The sequence below is a fragment of the Diceros bicornis genome, chromosome 16 (assembly GCF_020826845.1).
Source record: "Diceros bicornis minor isolate mBicDic1 chromosome 16, mDicBic1.mat.cur, whole genome shotgun sequence".
NCBI lineage: Eukaryota > Metazoa > Chordata > Mammalia > Perissodactyla > Rhinocerotidae > Diceros > Diceros bicornis.
The window spans coordinates 20,707,808-20,730,008 of record NC_080755.1 but is presented as its reverse complement, the minus strand read 5'-3'; the positions used below and the strand labels follow the sequence as shown (position 1 = coordinate 20,730,008).

Here is a 22,201-nt window from a genome sequence, read left to right as displayed (position 1 = left end):
CTCTCACTACTGGCCTCCTAGACCTGTGCTGTCCAATATGGTAGCCACAATTTGTATGCGGCTATTAAGCAATTGAAATGTGGCTGCTCCAAGTTGACATTTGCTGTAAGTGCAATCTGTATACCGATTTTGAAGACTTAGGACCAAAAAAAATGGATATAAAATATCTCAATATTTTTTAATTGATTACACATTGAAATGATGGTATTTTGGATATATTGGGTTACATAAAATAAATTATAAAATTAATTTAAAGTGTTTTTTTTAATATATCTACCAGAACATTTTGAATTACACACATGGCTTTGATTGTATTTCTATCAGACAGTGCTGTTAGACTTTGCACTTTCCCCCTATGCTTTGCTCATTCCGTTCTTTTCACCTAATACAGTCACCTTTGCAATCTTTCCGTATTTAAATTCTGTCCATCCTTCAAATCTCTGCTCAAATATGAAGTCCTCTCAGTCAGTAGTGATGACATTCTCCTTGGAAAACCTCTTTAACTCCATACATCTCCTACAGTGCTCATCATCTTGTGATTTGTTTTATACTATTTATGTGTACATTGTAACACACTTCGACCCACCTCTCCAACTATATTGCAGCTCCTAGAGTGCAGCTACCACGTCTGAATCATCTTTGTTTTCCATGGTATCTAGCATAATATTTTGCACAAGGAAGAGAGTCAATAAATATTCATTAAGGAAATGACAAATGGATGGATGGATAAATGCATGAATGAAAAAATGGATGTATGAATCAAGACAGTGTACTATTGGCAAAAGAACAGACACATAAATCAATGGAACAGAATAGGGAGCCCATAAATACACCACACAAATATAGTCAACTGATTTTTGACAAAGGTGCAAAGGGAATTCAGTGGAGAAAGGATCTTTCAACATATGGTGCTAGAACAATTGGATGTGCATATGTGAAAACAAAAAATTTAACCTAGACACTGATCTTATGTCTTTCACAAAAATTAACTCAAAATAACATTCATATCATAGATATGAATGTTAAAGGAAAAACTATAACACTTCTAGAAGAAAACAGGAGAAAAATCTACATGATCTTGGGTTTGGTGATGATTTTTCAGATACAACACGACAAGCATAACCCATGAAAGGAAGAACTGATAAGTTGGATTTTACTAAAATGAAAATTTCTGCTCTGTGAAAGACACTGTTAAGAGAATGAAAAGACAAGCCATGGACAGGAAGAAAATATTTGCAAACCACATATCTGATAAGGGATTTGTATCTAAAATATACAAAGAACCCTTAAGGCTAAACAATAATAAAATTAGAAATCCAATTAAAAAATGGGAAAAACTTCTGAATAGACATCATATCAAAAAAGATATACAGATGGAAAATAAGCATGTGAAAAGATGCTCAGCATCATTTGTCAGTAGGTGAACGCAAAAAATGCAACAATGGTACCTCACTCCTGTAGCAATGCAAGATCTAAAAATACAAAACACTTAGAAGAAAACAAGAGTAAATCTTAATGACCATGGATTAGGCAATAATTTCTTAGATATGGCACCAAAAGTACAAGCCATGAAAATAGAAAAACATAAATTTGACTTCATCAAAATCAAAAACTTTTGTGCCTCAAAGAACACCATCAAGTAAGTGAAAAGACAATCCAGTATGGGATAAAATATTTGCAAATCATGTATCTAATAAGAGGCTCATACCTAGAACGTTTAAAGAATTCTCAAAACTCAACAATACAAAGACGAATAATCTAGTTTAAAAATGGGCAAAAGATTTGAAAAAACATTCCTCCAAAAAAGATATACAACTGACCAAGCACATGAAAGATCATTAAAATCACTGGGGAAATGCAAATCAAACCACAATGAGATACCACTTCACACACACTAGGATGGCTGTATTCAAAAGGATGAACAATAACAAGCGTTGGTGAAGATATAGAGAATTTGGAACACTCATACATTGCTGGAGGAATGTAAAATGGTGCAATCACCTTGGAAAACGGTTTGGAAGTTCCTCAGAAAGGTAAACATAGACTTGCCAGATGACCCAGCAATTCCACTCCTAGGTATATACCCAAGAGAATTGAAAACATATATCCAAACAAATACTTATACACAAATGTTCATAGCAGCATTATGTAAAATAGCCGAAAAGTAGAAAGGATCCAAATTCCCATCACTTAATTAATGGATAAACAAAATGTGGTGTGTCCATACAATGGAATATTATTCAGCTATAAAAATCCATAAAGTACTGATATACACTACAGTATGGAAGAAGCTATAAAATGTTATGTTAAATGAAAGAAGCCAGACATAAAAGGCTGCATTTTATGGGATTCCATTTATATGAAATGTCCAGTACAGGCAAATCAATAGAGGCAAAAAGTAGATTAGTGATTGCCAGGACCTGAGAAGAGGGAAGTGGGGAGTAAGTGCTAATGGGAATGGGATTTCTTTTTGAAGTGATGAAAATGTTCTAAAAGTATATAGTCATGATGGTTGCACCAATCTGTGAATATCTAAAAACAACTGAAATGTGTACATGAGGAAAATAAATTTTCTGGTATGTGAATTATATCTAAATAAAGCTGTTATTTTAAAAAATGAGATGCCACTACACACCTGTTAAAATGGCTAAAATAAAAGAAAAACTGGCAATACAATTACTGGTAAGGATGTGGAGCAATAGGAACTCTCATTGGTTGCTGGTGGGAATGCAAAATCGTGCAGCCACTTTGAAAGAATTCGGCACTTTCTTACAAAGCTAAACATAATTATAATCCACTTGACTCAACAATCATATTTCTAGGTATTTACCTAACTGATTTGAAAATTTATGTTTACACAAAAATCTGAAGACAAATGTTCATAGCTGCTTTATTAATAATCTCTAAAAACTGGAAACAATCAAGATGTCCTTCAAAAGTTGAATGGATAAGGGCCAGCCTGGTGGCATAGTGGTTAAGTTCATGCACTCTGCTTCGGCAGCCCGGAATTTGCAGGTTCGGATCCTAGGCACGGGCATACACACTGCTCATCAAGCCATGCTGAGGCGGCATCCCACATACAAAATAGAGGAAGATTGGCACAGATGTTAGCTCAGGGACAATCTTCCTTGAGCACAAAAAGGAAGATTGGCAACAGATGTTAGCTCGGGACCAATCTTCCTCATCAAAAAAAAAAAAAAAAAGTGAATGGATAAGCCAACTGTGGTACATCCATACAATTGAATACTATTTATTGATAAAAAGGAATGATCAAGCCATGCAAAGAAATGGATAAGTCTTCAATACATATTGGTAAGTGAAAGAAACCAGTCTAAAGGTTACATACTAATACAAAAATTAATTCAAAATGGATCAAACACCTAAACTTAAGAGCTAAAACTGTAAAACTCATAAAAGAAAACATAAAAGAAAACTTTATGACATTGAATTTGGTAATGATTTTTTGGATATGACACCAAAAGCATAGACAACAAAAGAAAAAATAAATAAATGGGACTACTGCAAAATTAAAAACTCCTGTGCATCAAAGGACACTGATGCAACTCACAGAATGGAGAAAATATTTGCATATAGTATATCCGATAAGTGGTTAATATCCAGAATATAAAAAGTCCATAGCTCAACAACAACAACAAAAAACAACTTAAAAATGGGCAAAGAACTGACATAGACATTTCTCCAAAGAAGATATGTAAATGGCCAATAAGAACATGAAAAGATGCTCAACATCACTAACCATTAAGGAAATGCAAATCAAAACAACGAGATACCATTTCATACTCATTAAGATGGCTATTATTTTAAAAAAGCAGAAAATATCAAGAGTTGAGAGGTGTGTGGAGAAATTAGAACCCTTGTGCACTGGTGTCAGAATGTAAAATGATGCAGACACTATGGAATGCATTACGGCAGTTCCTCAAAAAGTTAAATGTAGAATAACCATATGACACAGCAATTCCACTTCTGGGTATATACCCAAAAAATTAAAGCAAGAACTCAAACAGATATTCATATACCCATGTTTATAGCAGCATTATTCACAATAGCCCAAAGATGGAAGCAAACCAGGTGTCCATTGACAGAGGAATGGATAAAGAAAATGTGATGTATACATACAATGAAATATTATTCAGCCTTAAAAAGGAAGGAAATTCTGACACATACTATAATATGGCAGAAACTTGAAGACATTTTGCTAAGTGGAATAAGCCATTCAGAAAAGGATAAATACTGTATTATCTCACTTATATGACTTCATAGAGACAGACATAGAGACAGACAACGGTAGTTGCCAGGGGTTAGGGGCAGGTAGAATAAGGAGTTATTGTTTAATGGGTACAGAGTTTCAGTTTTGAAGATGAAAGTTCTAGAAATGGATGGTGGCAATGGTTGCAAAACAATGTGAATGTACTTAATGCCACTGAATTGTAAACTTAAAAATGGTTAAGATAGTAAATTTTTATGTTACGTATACTTTACCACAATAAAAATTTTTTTAAAAGCTACATATTGTATAATTCCATTTATGTGACATTCTGGAAAAGGCAAGACTATAGAGATGGTAAACAGATCAGTGGTTTCCAGGGGTCCCAGAGAGGTGACGTTGAATGAAATAGTTGTGTAGGTGAAGTGTAGTGGACTTTTTGCGCTAAAACGCTTGTGTATGGTACTGTGACAGTGGATACATAACACTATGCATTTGTTAAAACAAATAGAACTTTACAGTATACTGAACCTTAATGTATGCAAATTTTAAAAAATTATTTAAGAGGCCAGGGAATCCCAGGAAAGCAAGCTGTGACATGAGAATCTAACTGTACTACAAATGTATGGAACAACCTCGCTGAAGAAGGTCGGGGAAAAGGTGCTGACCTAAGTAGCTTTGGAAATGAGTGGCATTTGTAAGACTACAGGGAAAAGGAGCTGCACACAGGCACGGTACGTACTCTAGTTGTCCCATTTAGCGTGGGATATGGATTAATAGTTCTGGTGCCACTATACACGTATGCCAGAATTGAACAACTAAATGAATGGACAGTGAGTGGTGGGAGTCAGGGTTTTCACTGTTGGAGTGGGAATTTACAGATAAGCAAGGGAGGAAAATAGAATGATCCATGTCATGTGGTGGTGGATTCGTGTTGGAGACATCAGTATGAACTTATGTTTATCTTAATATAATTACAGGTGGGTAGATAGAGGAATATTCGGAGATATGTGTATGCATGTGGGTTGGTGTGGACACATTTATTTCTTTGCTCTGTCAGCTGAGAGGGCCTGGAAGCAATGACACTCCAGTTGTAACAAGCACACTTTGTGCAGATCTTGGTTTCTAATTACTTTTTCCAACAAGAGGAACCAGAGCTCCTTGAGGAGATGGCTGATTCTAGAACGGAGAACAGGAAGTATACAAGATGAGACTGGAGGATATTGTAGCATCAGAAAGCAAACGCACAAGGAAAAAAACCCTACAATGATGGGAGTATGTCGAAGGGACACAGGAGACAACTGAAGCAGCTGGAACAGCTCCAAAGCTGGAACAATTTGAGCAACAAAATAAAGTCATATTGGATTATAACCCCAAATATAAAATAAATATCCTTGAATCCGTAGTGATATAAATAAATGGGTAAATATAGACAAAGTTCCTGTGCAACAGAGTTCCAAATAATTTTTGTAGATACTCAGCCTTCAAGGAGGTGGAACATAAGTCCCTGTTCCTTAAGTATGGGCTGCATATGGTGACTTCTTTCAAGAGTACAGTATAGAAAAGGAGAAAAAAGAGTAACTCTACACTGAAGAAACCTGACAAGTACTACCTTGTCACAACCACGTGATCAAGGCTAATGACAACATGTTAACAAGGTTGACATCACGTTAATTGTATGTACCTGTGATTTGATGTGATAGGAATGACATTCACCTTTATGATCTTCCTCCCCAAACCCATAACCCCAATATAATCATGAGAAAAACATCAGATAAATTCAAATTGAGGGACATTCTACAAAACAGCTGACCAGTGCTCCTCAAAACTATCAAGGTCATCAAAAACAAGGAAAGTCTGAGAAACTGTCACAGCCAAGAGGAGCCGAAGGAGACATGACAACTAAATGTTATATGGTGTCCTGGATGAGATTCTGGAGTAGAAAAGGAATGTTAGGTAAAAATAAGGAAATCTGAATAAAATATGCACTTTAGTTAATAGTAATGTATCATTATTGGTTCATCAGTTGTAACAAAAACAGCAGTCAAACGTTAGCTGTTAATTGCAGGGGGAATGATGTGGGATATATGGGAATTCTCTGTAATATTTTTGCAGCTTTTTAAAAATATATAGAACAATTCTAAAATAAAAAATTTATCAAAAGTAAGAAAAATGGATTACGGATGCCTCCTAAACCTTCTAAGAGGCTAGCAAAGGTTGAATTTTCAGTGGCACATGGAACAATCACATCTTTCAGAACCTCCCCTGCCTGTCACTGCTCTTTGTCTTGGAAAAGATGGTTCACTGACAATCACATTTCTTTTCCCAATTACGAGTTGATCTAACCCTACTCCTTTCCCTACCGTCAGGGAGAATTAAGACTCAGTCAGCATCATTTTCTGTTTTCCTTAGTGATATTTTTCCTTCTACTCTCTCCCATACCCTGCAAACTTTTCCTGTTTTCCTTAACACCCTAATCCTTAGAATTGCCAGAACAATACTCATAGTTCCCCCATTTTGGTAAACAAATATGAACAATACCTAAAATACCTGAGGAAAATATTTAACCCCATCTACACACAGTGCAATTCTATTGGCTTCCAGAATAAAAGGCTTCCCAACATAATGCCCGAAAAACATCAGTAAGATTTTCTTTCACAGTATGTCTGTTTACCACATTCTTAAGGAAAGATTTAGTTGAGTTGAATTTTACTAATTAAAACTAAAACAGAAGCAAACAAAACCATTTAATAATTGAGAAAACCAGTTGGAAATGTACATTATGGAATATAAAAAATACTACATAAAGAAAGATGTAATTGGTTGAGTACACGGGAATAAGTAGACCCAGAGACCATTATTAAAACCAGTTACGCCTCTAATTTTTACCTGCAGCCAGTTAAGTCGGGGGTTACCTCTGAAATGTCAAACGGCCAATGTGAGGGAATTTATTGCAAGAGATGTAATTCCCAATTCTGGCTGGTAAAACAAACTTTACGGAGAACTCCTGGACTTTTATAATGATGGAATACAACCCGAGGCAGTATAAATTCATAATCTCCTAGGACAAATAGCCTTTAAAAATTCAGCCTAGGATCCAATTCACCATTGATATGAGTGGAATTTTCTGTAGAAGTCACATGACATATTCATTGTATGGCATAAAACCTCCCATTAGCATGATCTCAGGCCTACCTACCCACTTGATCTACTTTTGCAGAGTCAGTAATGACATCATTGAACACATAAATGCTTGTATGATTTGTTTAAACGAAGGTAGGTTTTAGAGAATAACCACCTATTAGAAATCTGTTATCATGGTGTAGCAGTGTGTACACTATGTCGCTTTGATGTTATACAAAAGGGACCAATCTATAATAGTCAAATTGTCATTGTCACTAAACAAATTTCTTTAAATAAAGGCCTATAAAAATCCAATTAGATTGTGCATGGAGCACCATTAGGTTGAAATGCTGCAATAGTAAAAGTCAAGATTAACTTAACCTTTTAAAAAGATTATATTACAGGCAAGGCCACACTGGCATGTGGAGGACTTTGAGTTAATTCTGTGCCCTGAAAAGATTGGAAAATGGCAAATGTAAGTGTATCTTGAAAGCCCCTGGGATGTCCTGGAGTCTGGTTACCATTTCCCCCACCTTGGGATTGATTACTCCTGCCACGAAGGCCCCAGGACACAGCACAGCTCTGCGTCCTACAATTTTGGTGGCCTGGGCAGCTGTATTAACCCCCTCTTCCCCCAGTGCTTTTGAAGTGGTGACAGGAAACTAGCGCTATGTTGGCTCCACCCCTTCCAAGGGAGTTTTCTGTCTCAGAGTGTTTTAAACACTACCAGATCCAAAAGGGATCAGGTTTATGGTGGTATAACATCACATTCGATTTTGGTGACATTGGGAAGAAAGAGAAAAGACAGAAAAAATGTTCAGGTACTTTTCATAGTATCACAAGATTATTCAAGATGAGAGAGAGTTTTGGTCAACTAATTCAAATTCCCATCTACTGCCTCCTGTTCTCCTCTGTCTCAGATCAGACAATTCAAGCAGTAGAAGACACACCATCTCAAGAAGCATCTGTCCTGTTATGGGATAGTTATAATTGTTGGAAATATCTGCCTTATATTGAGCCAAATTCTGCCTCTCAATGACTTATACCTATCGGTCCTATTGGGTCCTTGGGAACCACAGAAAATATGTCTCCAAGTTCAGCTGCCACACAGCTTTTTAAATATTTAAAGACAGTCATGATAATAAGAACAAAAACCATTATCATCTCCTGAGCATCTACTAGATGACAGTACTGTACTAGATATTTTACATACGTAAGTGCATGAAGAGAATGCACTTCACCCAAACCCCTCACAGAAACAGCACTGAATACGTTTACAAGTAAAACTTGATATTTGCAGTGGGGAGGTAGGGATGGGATTCAGAGATCCCAAAGGCCACACTCAGGACAGAAATATGTTTGCTATGGAGGATAAATTCTGCTGCATGAGTGGATCTTTGTTTTGCTGAGTATCCTGATAAGTTTGGTTGTTCGAATTAAGGATAGGAACTGGGAATGAATGACTTGTTCCCATAGAAGAAAGGAAAGGGATTTGAAGACCCCAGTATCCTGGAAGGATAGAGAGAAGCCAATGAGTCTGGATGGGGGAAGGATCCCCCAACACACATTCCCACCCACTCCCCTATTTCCACAGAGATAAAGACTTAGCAGAGAATAACAGTGTAGAGGGGAGGTTTTAAGCTTTTTCCTCTGGGAGTTGTGCAGTATGGAGCTCCTCATTCATCTACTGGATAAAATCTTCAACGAAATCTACATAGCTCACCAAGTCTTCTGAGTAGATATTTTAGGGAAACTCAAAGAGGGGCTCATGAAATCGGCATTCAAGTGGTTCTGGACCAGATCCCAGGGAAACCGATACAGGAGCCAGAAGAGAGGGTAACCCGAAACACAATGTTATGTGGAAGATGTTATTGCTGCTTTATCAATGAGGATCCTGGGAGTCAGAGAAATTAAGCGGCTTGCCCAAGTCATCAACCTTGCCCAAGTTTATGAGAGGAGCTGAGTCTATCTGATTCTTTTCACTACACGGCAACTCATCACATGTCTCCTCTGACTAACATTTTCCCTCTAGGATTCACATTTCTACTTCCCTCAACTTTTCCCCATGACATATTTTCCAGATCTCTCCCTATCCTAACCTTCTCTGAGTAGTTTCTAGTAGTGAAACTGTCTAGTTTGCCCACTTTCGGTTGAATTAATACAGCAATGCATATTATACATTTATTAATGCAACCCAAGATAATTTTCAACATGTTTTGGGATTTTTTTTGCATAAATTAAAACAAGTTCTTCCCATCCCTATTTATACACAACTGATATTTTATAACACTTACTATATTTTTATGACTGCTAAAGTAATGCACATTTATTATGGACAGAATTTTGAAATTATGGAAAATATAAAGAAAAATAAATATCATCTCTAGCTCCAACAATTATGGATAATAATTGCTAATGCTTGAGGACAAATTCTTGCAGTCTTTTGTACGCATGAATACACAGATATTAGTTTCCAGTCTGAATCTAAATGGCAGACCTAGCATTTATCATGTTTGTTTTATTTGATGATTTAGGCTTCTCACTATAATTTATCAAAATAAGGTTGAAATCTCATGCTTTCATTTATTTTATTAGCCACATTGTAGCAGAAAACTATAGCACTGTCCATTCAGCATCCCCTTAATAGGAGTTGCTTCTCCATTTCCCACGTCAGGATGTGATCACATCACTTCTCAGTTCTCCTCTGACTCAGCTTATGCATTTGACATAATTGAGCACTGTTGCTTGGAACATTTCCATTTGGTCTCTTGATCATTCCCTCATGGTCCTTATTTTACTTGACTGATCGCACCTTCTTGGTCTCCTTTGCTCTCTTTTGCATCTTGGCAAATGCCTCTGGGTTGAGTTCTGATCTCCTCTGTTTTCTCTCAGTTTCCCCTCCCTAGGCGAGCTCATCAAGTTCCATGGCTTGAAATACTATCTATGCACACATGAATCCCACATTTATATATGTAGGTCCATTCCATCCTGAACCCTCCCCTAATCCCATACCTTATGGCCTGCTTGGCATCTCTTGGATATCTAAGGACATCTCAAACTAACATGTCCAAAAGCAAATGCTTGATATTTCCCCCAAATCTGCTCCTTCCAGATTCTTCCCCATTTCAGTAAATGGTAACTTCATTTTACCATTCACTCTGGAGACAAACATTGGAGTCACCTTTCTTCTCTTTCTCTCACACCCTACAGTTAATGGTAGATACTTGAAGGCACATTAAGACTCTGACCACTTCGAACTCTCTTTACCATCAGAGTCCAAAACACCATTATATTTCATGTGGCTTATTATAATAACCTTCTAACTACTGTCCTGCTTTCACGCTGCCACCATATAGTCATTTTCCACACAGCAGCCCTAGTGAGCCTTCTAAAATTTAGTCCATGTCACTCCTCTGCTCCAAACCTTGCAGTGGCTCCCACTTCACTCAGAGCAATAATCCACGTTTGTTACCAAGGCCTGCCAGGCTCCCCAAGAGCCCATCACCTGGCTCCAGGGACCTGTAACCTCTCTTACACCATTCCATCCTCACTCCTCCCATTCCAATGACCTTGGCCTTGCTGCTTCTTGAGTCCAAGCATGCTCCTGCCATAGGGCTTTTGCACTTCCTGTTCCCTGTGCCTATAACATCCTTCCAGGTATCTTCACTTCCTCAGGTCTCTGCTCAAATCTCACCTTACCAGAGAGGGACTTTCCTTAACCACCCTCTACAAAGTATTGTCTCCCGCCCTTTTCAAGTCACTCTATTCACTTATAGTACTTTTTTCATCTATATTACACTTTGTCACGATTTTACTATAATATTTTAAATTATTTCCTTATTGACCTTTTCCTCCTCCCTCTCCGAGATATATGCTCTATGAGATCAAGGATTTGGTCTTTTTTTTTCACTCCTGTACTTTCAGGGTTTAGAACAGTGCTTGGCACATGCTAAGAACTCAACTCATATTTGTTGAATTAATTAATTAATTAATCAGTGAATTTATCTCTTGACCACAGTGGACTGGTCTTGAAAAGGCACCAGGTACCAATAAAATCAAATCTCCTTCCCAGGGATTAAAAGAGTTGAGCCTGGCCTGCAAGGTAATGGACAGAGGAACTGTCAAGAGCCATTTTTGTCTCCATCACGTGGATTCTAGAAACAGGAAGCCGCTCTGCAAGGAGAAGGAAGAAACAAGTACATAATATAAAATTGAATATATAGTGCTTACTCTATACCAGATACCAAATGCATTTTATATACGTGTGTATATACACATATATTTACTCATTTGATTCTAATAACAACCCTTTGAGGTAGGTATTATCTCCATTTTATGGATGAGGAAACTGAGGCACAAAGGGATGACTTGCCCAGTGTTGCATAGAGCTGGGATTCAAACCAGAGTCTGCACTGATAACCACTGTGCTTTATTGCCTTTCCAGAAGTCTGAGTTCTTAGTTGTCTCTGAGCCTCCAAATATGCCTAGTACCTAGTACCTGCTACTACTAATTTCTGTTTCAGTTATTAAGTTTCTTTACTTGCCACCAAAAGAATCCAATTGATACACTATTCCTTTTAGCTTTGTGCTGATAGCAAATCTGATAAGCATAACTTTGAGACATTATTAACAATTTAAGTGGGATTCAAGTTCAGTTACACAAACCTGATTCCCATGTTTCTCTGTTGTCCACTAGGGTCTCATGGAAAATATTCATCAAATGCCTGTTGAAACCTAGGTTGACTGTCATTATAGTATTCTCCTGATGCCTAAGTCTAATAATCCTAACGAGAAAGAAAATAAAGTTCATTTGACCTGACTTGTTCCTTAGGAACCTACCTTAGAAATTTTTCTAGACATCAGACTTCCTACTGAGAGGGAAGTACCTATCTTCAGTTTTCTGGCACCTCTCCCATCGTCTATGATTTCTCACGGCAATCTGTAAGATCCCGTCTTCATTTTATCTTAGCAATTTGGGATATAAGTCTTCGGAGCTCCTTGAAAGTGATGAGCTAGATGGCCTTTAACTCCTGGCCTGCTTAAGCATCAGCTGGCTGGGTTTTTGTGGGGGTGTGGGGGTGTTATTTCCCTTGGTGAATAATAGAAGGCAGAAAGAAAGTTCGGTGGCCGTCCTCTGTCGTCTGTCAACTTTATACCACTTTCTCTGTGTAGTGGGCCAATACCTGCCCTGTTTTTTTTTTTGAGCTTTAAAGTATTTGTTCTTGTCTTTAGTTTGTTTCGTGAGCCTCAGCCCAGCCTGGGTTTTAGCCTTCCTCATAAAATTCCTGCAAGGTGAGCCACTTTGCTTGAAAAATCAATCTGTCATTTTTTTCATCTTTTGTACATAACTGTTTGTAAAAACTTAAACTCCTCAGAGAACTTACCACATAATCACATTGATAAGTTTGCTAGAGAAAATACAGGATGTCCAGTTAAATTTGAGTTTCAGATAAATGGCAAATAATTTTTAGTATAAATGTGTCCTAGGCAATATTTAGAACAGGCTTAAACTAAAAAAAATTTGTTTACCTGACATTCAAATTTTACTGAACATTCTATAATTTATCTGCTAAATCTGGTAATTCTGCATGTTGATTCTGTTTTGTTTGGTTTTAAATAGTTTCAACTTTTCTTATTCACTTGGATTGCAACAATATAATCAAAATTTTAGCTTTGGAAAATTCCCATTCCTCTTGAGTTAGGTTCATATTTTGCTTTATAGTGTTGAAGGTACTTTATTGTATTAGTCTGCTCAGGCTGCCATAACAAAACACCACAGACTCAGTGGCTTACTAACATTTATTTTCTCACAGTTCTGAAGGCTGGAAGTCCGTGATCAAGGTGCCAGCATATTCAGTTTCTGGTGAGAGCTCTCTTCTTGGCTTATAGATGGCCATCTTCTCCCTGTGTCCTCACATGGCCTTTCTTCTGTGCTCTGGAAGGGAGAGAGCTCTCCTCCTCTTCTTATAAGGCCACCAGTCCTATTGGATTAGGGCCCCACCCTTATGACCTCATTTAACCTTAATTACTTCCTAAAGACTATCTCCAAATACAAGGGTTAGGGCTTCAAAATAAGCATTTGACTGTGGGAGGCTAGGGGGTACACAATTCAGTCCATAGCAATTATCTACTTTTTCTCTAGATGGTTTCCATTTTACTTTTATAAATTCTCAGGTACATGTCTTTCCTCACACAGATTTCCCTTCCTCTTTTACTAATAAACTCAAAGTTAGCATAGTCACTTTCTCCCAGGTCTCTGAAAGAAATAGTATTAAAATAACAACAGCAGATCACCAGGCAGAAGGCAAAGCACTTTCGATGTCCTATTTAATCCCTACCAGATGCACAAGAGATAGTGTATTAGTCAGGGTCCTCCAGAGAAACAGAATCAATAAGAGATATATAGAAAGAGATTTATTATGAAGGATTGGCTCACGTGATTGTGGAGACATCCCACGGTCTGCCATCTGTAAGCTGGAAGCCCAGGAAAGCCAGTGGTGAAGTTCCAGTCCAAACCTGAAGGCCTGAGAACCAGGGGAGCCAATGGCTTAAGTCCCAGTCTGAGTCTGAAGGCCTGAGAACCAGAAGCCCCAGTGTCCAAGCGCAGGAGAAGATGGACGTTCCGGCTCAAGCGGAGAGCAAAGTCACCTTTCCTCTGCCTTTGTGGTCTATGTGGGGCCTCAGGGATGCCGGCCCACATTGTTGAGAGCAGATCTTCTTTACTCAGTTTACTGATTCAAATGCAAATCTCTTCTGGAAACACCTCACAGACACACCCAGAAATAATGTTTTACCAGCCATCTGGGCGTCCCTTAGCCTAGTCAAATTGACACATAAAATTAGCCATCACAGATAGCGTCTTAGATTGGGTTACCCCTAAGTCAGACCCAGATTCTACCTTAGACGTAGATCTAGGAAGTTGACTTAAGAAGTAAACACAGGATGCACAAGTGAAGTACAGGAAAAGTAATGCAAGGAAAGGATAAAATCCAGTAAAGGATATGGAGGGAGTGGGGTCCCACTGTAGGCAACTGGGGCTCAGTCCCACTGGGGACCCTCTGAGGAACTGCATGGAATAGGCCTCAGAATTGTCTCACTGGAAAGGCGGGAGGCTGGGACATTTATCCACTGCCTCCCATCCTCACTGCTGAAGGGTGGCTCCCAGGGCATTAACTTCCCCCGAGGCCAAGGAGCTCCACTGGTGCCTGAGAAAGCCCTCAGGCACAGCCGGCCCCTGCCCCTGCTGCCAGAGCCCTTCTTGACAACAGTTTCCCTGCCCAGGGTGCCTTTCCTGTGCTTGAGGTAGGAAGCATGCCAGAAGCTGTCTCCCTGGGCTACAGTGAAAACAGAGTTAGGACAACAGGATACAGGGTTTGTGGGCATCCACAGCCTCTGCTACAAGTAGGGTTATTATTATTTTCATTTTGCAAAAAAGGAAGGCATTTATTTATACGCTAGTGTCTATACCAGGCTCTGGGTTATAGGAGTGAACAACCAGCCCAGTGTTTTCCTCATGGAACTTACTTTCTAACAGTTTAGGGGGGTCGAATAATTTATCTCAGGTCACAGAGTAATAAGTGATACAGCTGAAGTTCAAACCTAAGTTGGTCTAATTACATTTGATCATTCAACCTCCCTTCTATTAGCTTTTATCTATGATTAGATTTTGGAGATACAAGGACTCTAGAATCACCAAATCAGCTATCTGACTTTATAAGTTAGGAATTGAGACCAAGAGAATTTACATGCCTGTAACAAGATCACGCAACACATCTGATGCAGAACTGGGACTAGAACTCAGAACTCTCAACCTCCATTCTAGTATCAAGATGGACTGTAGTCCCCTAGAAATTCTTCTTATAATTTCCATTTTCAACAGCTTTATTGAGGTTAAACTGATATACAATATACTACACATATTGAAAGTGTATGATTTGATACATATTTTTTTAATTTACTCAAAACTTTTTCTTTTTTGCTGGGGAAAGATTCACCCTGAGCTGACATCTGTTGCCAATCTTCCTCTCTCTTTTATTTTTTCCCTCCCCAAAGCCCTAGTACACAGCTGTATATTCTAGTTGTAAGTCCTTCTAGTTCTTCTATGTGAGCCACCACCACAGCATGGCTACGGCAGACAGGTGTTCTGGTTCCACACCTGGGAACTGAACCTGGGCCGCCGAAGCAGAGCGCAACTGAACTTTAACCACTAGGCCATCAGGTCTGCCCCATTGATATGTTTTAACATATTCATACACCTGTGATCAAGATAACGAAGAACAATCGAGATAATGAACATATTCACACCCCCAAAATCTTCCTCCTATAAACCCTTCCCTCCCACACTTCCCTACCCACCTTCAGTCCCCAGCAACCAGTGATCTGCTTCCTGTCACTAGAGATTAGTTTTTATTTTCTAGAATTTTAAGTAAATGGAATCATACAGTATACTCTAATGTTGTCTGACTTCTTTCAGTTGGCATAATTATTTTGAGATTCATTCATGTTTTGTGTATCAATAGGTCATTCCTTTTTATTGCTGGGTAGTGGAATATACTCATATTTATATGTGGATAAACCACAGTTTTGTGTTTTTTTAACCAATTCACTAGTTGATGGGCAATAGGATTATTTCCAGTTGTTTGCTATTACAAAAGCTGCTGTGAACATGTACATACATATGAACATAACACCGAAGAGTGGAACAGCTGGGTCATATGTTAGATGTATGTTTAACTTCTTGAGACATTGCCAAACTGTTTTCCAAAGTGGTTGTGCAGTTGTACATTCCCAACAGCGGGGTATGAGAGTTCTAGTTTTTTACACATCCTCGTCAATACTTGGTATGGTCAGTCTTTTTAATTTTAGCTATTTTAGCATGTATAGAGTGATCTCATTTTGATTTTAATATCCAGTTCCCTAATGACTAACAATGTTGAGTATCTTTTCATTTTTTTATTGCCATTTTATATCTTCTTTGCGGAAGAATCTGTACAAATTTTTGCCCATTTTTAAAATTGAGAGCTAATAAACCCATAACTGGCACAATCATCTTACTATTCGTTTTGTATTCATCCTATCTCATCTTTATTCATCATTTTCTCCTTTTCTGAGTTCATTTGTAATAACTGATTTTTTTTATGATTCCATTTTATCTCCTCTGTTGGTTTATTCAACTCTTGTTTCATTATTTTAGTTATTGCTTTAGAGTTTGTCATACATATCATCTTCCTTTAAGTAATACTCTACCACTTAATGTATATTATAAAACGCTTAAAATAGCATATTTCTATTTCTCCCCTCCTGACATTTATGCTATTGATGTTATGCATTTCACTTTTATACGTATTTTAAACATAACATTCAGTTATCTTTTAAAGAGATTTAAATAAGAAAATTTCTTTTATATTTATGTAGTTATTATTTCCAGTATTCTTCATTCCATTGTATTGATTCATATTTCTATACAGCAATATTTTCGTTCTGCCTACTAGACTTCTTTTAATATTTCTTTTAATGTGGGTGTGCTGGTGATAAATTCTTACAGTTTTTGTATTTCTGAAAATGTCATTATTTCACCTTTGCTTTTGGAAGATATTTTTGCTGGGTATAGAATTCTAGGTTGAGTTTTTTTCTTTCAGTATGTGAAAGATCTTGCTCCAATGTGAGGTACATATTATCTTCTCACTTGTATTATTTATAATGAGAAATCTGCTTTCATCCGTATTTGTTTCTCTGTATGATTTTCTCTTTATTACCAGTTTTGAACAATTTGATTACAATATACTTTGGTGTATTTTACTTTGTGTTTCTTGTGTTTAGGGTTCATTGAGCTTCTTAGATCTGTGGGTTTATGGATTCCATGAAATTTTGGAAAATGTTCTGCAATTATATCTTCAAATATTTTTCTGTAGTTCCCACTCTCTCCTCTCTTCTGGAGACTCCAGTGGCAGGCAGATTAGGTCATTTGAAGTTTTATCACAACTCCCTGATGTTCATTTCTTTAAAATGTTGTCTGTCTCTGTTTTTATTACTGTGTCTTCAAGTTCGCTAATCTTTTCTTCTCTGATGTCTGCCAAAAATCCCATCCACTGTAGTGTTTAATATTTTTATAATATTCATCTTCTGAAGTTTTATTTGGGTCTTTTTTTATATCTTCTATGTCTCTACTTAACTTTTTGACCATATAGAATACAAATTTAATAGCTATTTTAATATTCTTAGCCATTAATTTTAATATCTGTGTCAGTCCTGAGTTAGTTTTGACTGACTGATTAATTTCCTTATTATAGATTGTATTTTTTTGATTCTTTGCGTGCCTGGTAATTGTTTACTTGATTCCAGACATTGTAAATTTTGCCTTGTTGTGTGCTAGATATTTTCAGATTCCTAAAATATTCTCCAGCTTTGCTCTGGAATGTGATCCTGTCAATTCTTGCTTTTAAGATTTTGTTAGGTGGGACTGGAGCAGTGCTCAGTCTAGGGCTAATTATTCCTCACTACTGAGGCAAGACCTTTATGTGTACTCAGCCCAATATCCTGTGGATCTAAGGTTTTCCAGTCTGGCTGGTGGGAACAAGCTCTATTCCCAGCCCTATGTGAGCACTGGGCACTGTTTCCTTTAGTTTCATAGTTCTCAATTGGGACAATTTTGCATCACAAGGGATGTTTGGCAATGGGTAGAGACATTTTTGGTTGTCACAACTGGAGGGTGGAGGGGAAAGGAGTGCTACTGATACCTAGTGAGTAGAGGCCAGGGATAAACATCCTACAATACGCAGGACAGCCCCCACAACAAAGAATTATGCCACCAACAATGTAAATAGTGCAGGGATTGAGAAACCATGCTCTAATCCTTTCAGGTGATTCTTTTCCCAGTCTCCTAGAGTTCCTTCACAAGTATTCAGTGGGACCCCCTGTAGATCTCTGGAGTCTTCTCTATGCAGCTCTCTCCTCTCTGCTCTCTACTCTGTCTCGTAAGCTACAGCTACCTTGTTCTCCCTGGACTCTCAGGTCTGTCCCCTCAGTGCAGGAAGTGTTCTGGATCTGCCTGGGTTCCCTCTCTCTGAGTCATGGCTTGGAAACTTGCTCAGGGCAATAAGTTGGGGAGACCTTAGGCTCACCTCATTTGTTTCTCATCTGTCAGAATCACTGTTTTTTGTTGCTTGATGTCCAGTGTCTCACAAATTGCTGTTTCATATATTTTGTTCATTTTTTGGTTGTTTCTGGTGGGAAAGTAAATCCAGTCCAGTTACTCCATCTTGGCCATAAGCTTAAGTCTCATAATTTCTTTTTAGATGTATTTCATCTTGCCTTCCCTTACCTGTTGGCTTGCCAGTGTGCTACAGAGGATTGGTAACTATGGTATTATATAGTAATTTGTAAGCATGTGTGCCCAAGAGCACCTGTGCATGCACAATATACAGACACACAGCACCTGCTATAATAAGCTACTCCTGGCTCACCTTTCTTTGCACTGTTCTTTCTGCTTCTGGGATTCTTTTATGGGTCTTGAATTTTTTAAGTAGTTTACCCAACGCATACTTTAAAATTTCAAAAAATAAAATGCCCTTGGCCTGAGAATTCATATGCCAGTTGTAAGTTTTATTTAATGGTAAATGTCTGAAATAGACGCCCTGGAGAGAACTGGCCCTTTTGGCAGCACTGGCCTTAGGCAAAATTGTTAAGTAGGTGAAGTATGTCTTCAGGGAGCTCCTTGATTCTGCTGCCTACCCTTCCCCTATTCCAGAGCCCTTGAGTTCTCTCCCCTAATGCCTAAGCAAGTGCTGCTTTCAATTTTTTTTTTTAACATTTAGTTGTCAGTGATTGATAACTTAAATTTTTACTCTTCTTCAAATATTTGCATTTTCATGGAGAGCAAAGCAGTAAGGCAGATAGATAAAATTGGTTTTAACTCCTTTAATTGGAAGTGGCTGCTTGTTGTACTGTGTTGGAAGGTGACTCAGCAGAAAACAACAGTGATTGATTAGTGATGTCTGCACATACAAACACAGGAGGTGACAAATTTGCCATCCCTGCCCTAAGCTAGAAGTGTTTATTCCATTGGAAAATTTCCAAGCACTAGAAATCAAGTGTAAAAAAGACTTTTGGGGACAATTGAAACTCATTAATGACCTTTAAATCAGCCCAAATATGGCTGTTGTATAGCATCATGGAAGAAGTTGAGATTGCTTTTTCTAAGTGTAACAAGAATCTGGTGAAATACCATAAATAGAACATAAGGCCATAGAAGTCTTTTCTACCAATCCTTTAGTGTGTATGCGACCTTAGAGAGTATTCCTTTTTGTTCCCACTTTACTTGCTAACCATCTTCTTTAGGGCTCATATAGTAAGCCATGCAAAGTAAGCATTTCCAGAACCATTAAAGTATTTCTTTAATACATTACTGTCTTAATGAACTGAAAGATCCTCTAAAGCCCCAAATGTTTCACTTATTTATTTCCAAGCTATTTGATGCCTAAATAAAATAACAAGCATGTTCTAAATTAGAAAGTCATTCACATATTTCTGTTTATCTTTCCAAAATATGAAAAAATGAGGTAGATATTATCTTCTATGGTATAGAATCATAGAAAGGATGAATATTCTAGACTGACTTTTGGAAAAGTCTCTTATAAAGGTCACGCTTGGAAAGGAAATTAGCAGAGCGCTTACTACCTGCCAGGCACTATGCTAGCATTTTCCCACGCACTGTCTCATTAATCCTTGCTAAGACTGCTGGAGGGAATAGCAGCATTATTGCCATCACGACATGTCATCAGAATGTCTCAGAATCCCACTAGCCTGTAGGTGTGTGAATGAGATCATGGTGATATTAACAACTATAGGTTGTTGCTTCAGAGGCCCCACCTGCATTATGGAGGTCCTCAGTGCTTTCCTTATACTGACCCCTGGGGATATCTGTAGGCATCTCCCCATGGTCATAATTATTCCACTCACATTCTTCTGCTTCAGCCTCCCAAAAGGTGCCCTCTGCCAGCCAGCCACCCAGGGAAGTCCCCTTGCTACTGCCTTGCTGCCAAGCCCATTCTTGGGAACATGGCTTCTCCGCCCAAAGTGCCGTTACTACGTTCTAACATTACATACCCCACGTCTCTAAATGACACCAGGTTTCCTTCAGTCTTCTACTCTGTTGAAGACCTATTACGCCTTTGCAGAAATGGAAAGGGTATTTTTCTCCTCAGCTTTCAATTGGCATTGGGTGCTCAGGCTCTGTACTGTTCTTAGGCATAAAACTTCTTTCCAGGTCTCCTTTCCCTCATGCAAATTAACTCATGCAAGCAAAGGTTTGGGGGAGGGGTCCAGTCCCCCAACTCAGTGTCACATGCTGAATCCCAGTTTAGGTTTGGCTACAATGCCCAGAAACTGACCATCAGGAGTTAGATTGCTGGCCTGAAATCGCAACATTAGTAAGTGATGTCCTGCAAGTTCAGCCTCAAGACATCTCCCCACAACAAGCCCCTGCTGAATCACTGCAGGATGCTGCCTTTCATCTCAGGGCATAGAATGGCTGTTGAGATTCCGTCCTCACCTTTCCCAAGTGTATTCACACAACCCCAAATTCTAAGAGGCAGAGTGTGAGGTTGTGGGCCCTGTAGCTCTCTCCTTACCTCCTGTCACTGCGTGTAATTCAAAGTGCCCAATTTTAGACTTCACGGCATTTTATGCAGTTTGTACCACAATAAGGTCTGATCTGCTGTGACTTCAGGATGAAAAGTAGCCTCCATCAGGATTGCAGCTGCTGCTCTCTCAGAGGTTACAACCTTTCCATGATTTAACTATGTCGCCTCATTGAATATGGCAACTGGGTAGTGCCATTGTTTCTCAATGAGGTACGGCATGATTCTCAGGTTTCTAGAAGCTCTATAAACTGCAAACAAATGCCCATGCAGTGATGACTCTCCACATCCATGGGGCCCCTATCTTCCCGTGACACGGATTTCTTCTCACACAGAACTATAGGGAGTCTGCGTGCACTGGCATATGCATGTTGGATAACAGCAGCCCATGAGCTTGAGCTTGCATTTAACAAAGAGAGAGAGAGAGAAGAAAAAAAGACATGGAGAATGTCTTATATCTCCAAATAAAAATTTTCTGATTCAATAGAGTTGGAAAAAATCCATACATACATTATATGACTTTTAAAAGATGCATAGTGTGTCTGTCAGGAGTTTGATAATTTTTAAGATATCTTGGTGGAACTATATGAATATACTCTTCAAGGTAATAATTAATTCCCTAGGGAGAGGACTCGTTAAAAAAAAAAAATCATGTTACCAAAGAGGAAAGAAATACTAAAAGCTAGGAAATCACCACATAAGCTAGCTGACAGTTAAGTCTTTTGGAAGCTTATAGAGGAAAATGAGGGCTTCAAGTGTAGGTCACTGATTAAGAATTTGATCTTCTAGATAAGAGTTGAATAGCAATAAATTTCTCACATGAAGTCCCACTGAAATATGTTCCAGGGGTTTATCTTATGGTGCCTAGGGTGCAAAGACGTCTGTTCATCTCACCTGTAAAGAAACAGCCTAGCACAAACAGGAGCACAAAGTGGCTGTCAAGGTTGTAGAATGGAACATGAATGAGGCAGTACAAGTAAATCTCTGGGACCATCAATCAATTTTCTTTTCCTTCCTCCTCCCCACCTCCTCACACTCTTCTTACATGTGTCTCGATAAAATATGAAACTCTGAGGCTCCTGCTGATGTGCTTACAAAGACGCACCACAAGTGTGGTTCTCAGTGGGCAGTTTGTAGGAGACTTAGAGCCATCCTTCCTCTTCTTTGCCCAGATGATAGTCTTGTGTTTGGCAATTCAGAGTCTTGTGTTTGGCAA

The 22,201-nt window shown here is 38.4% G+C and overlaps 1 long non-coding RNA gene across 1 annotated transcript in view; it reads right to left on the bottom strand.

The window, feature by feature from the left end:
* Positions 1-13,808, bottom strand: part of LOC131415337 (uncharacterized) — an 82,126-nt gene extending 68,318 nt beyond the window's left edge. The window contains exon 1 of the long non-coding RNA XR_009222430.1: positions 13,785-13,808. This is a non-coding gene — a long non-coding RNA (uncharacterized LOC131415337). The remainder of the gene's footprint in view (positions 1-13,784) is intronic.
* Positions 13,809-22,201: the final 8,393 nt, after the last annotated feature.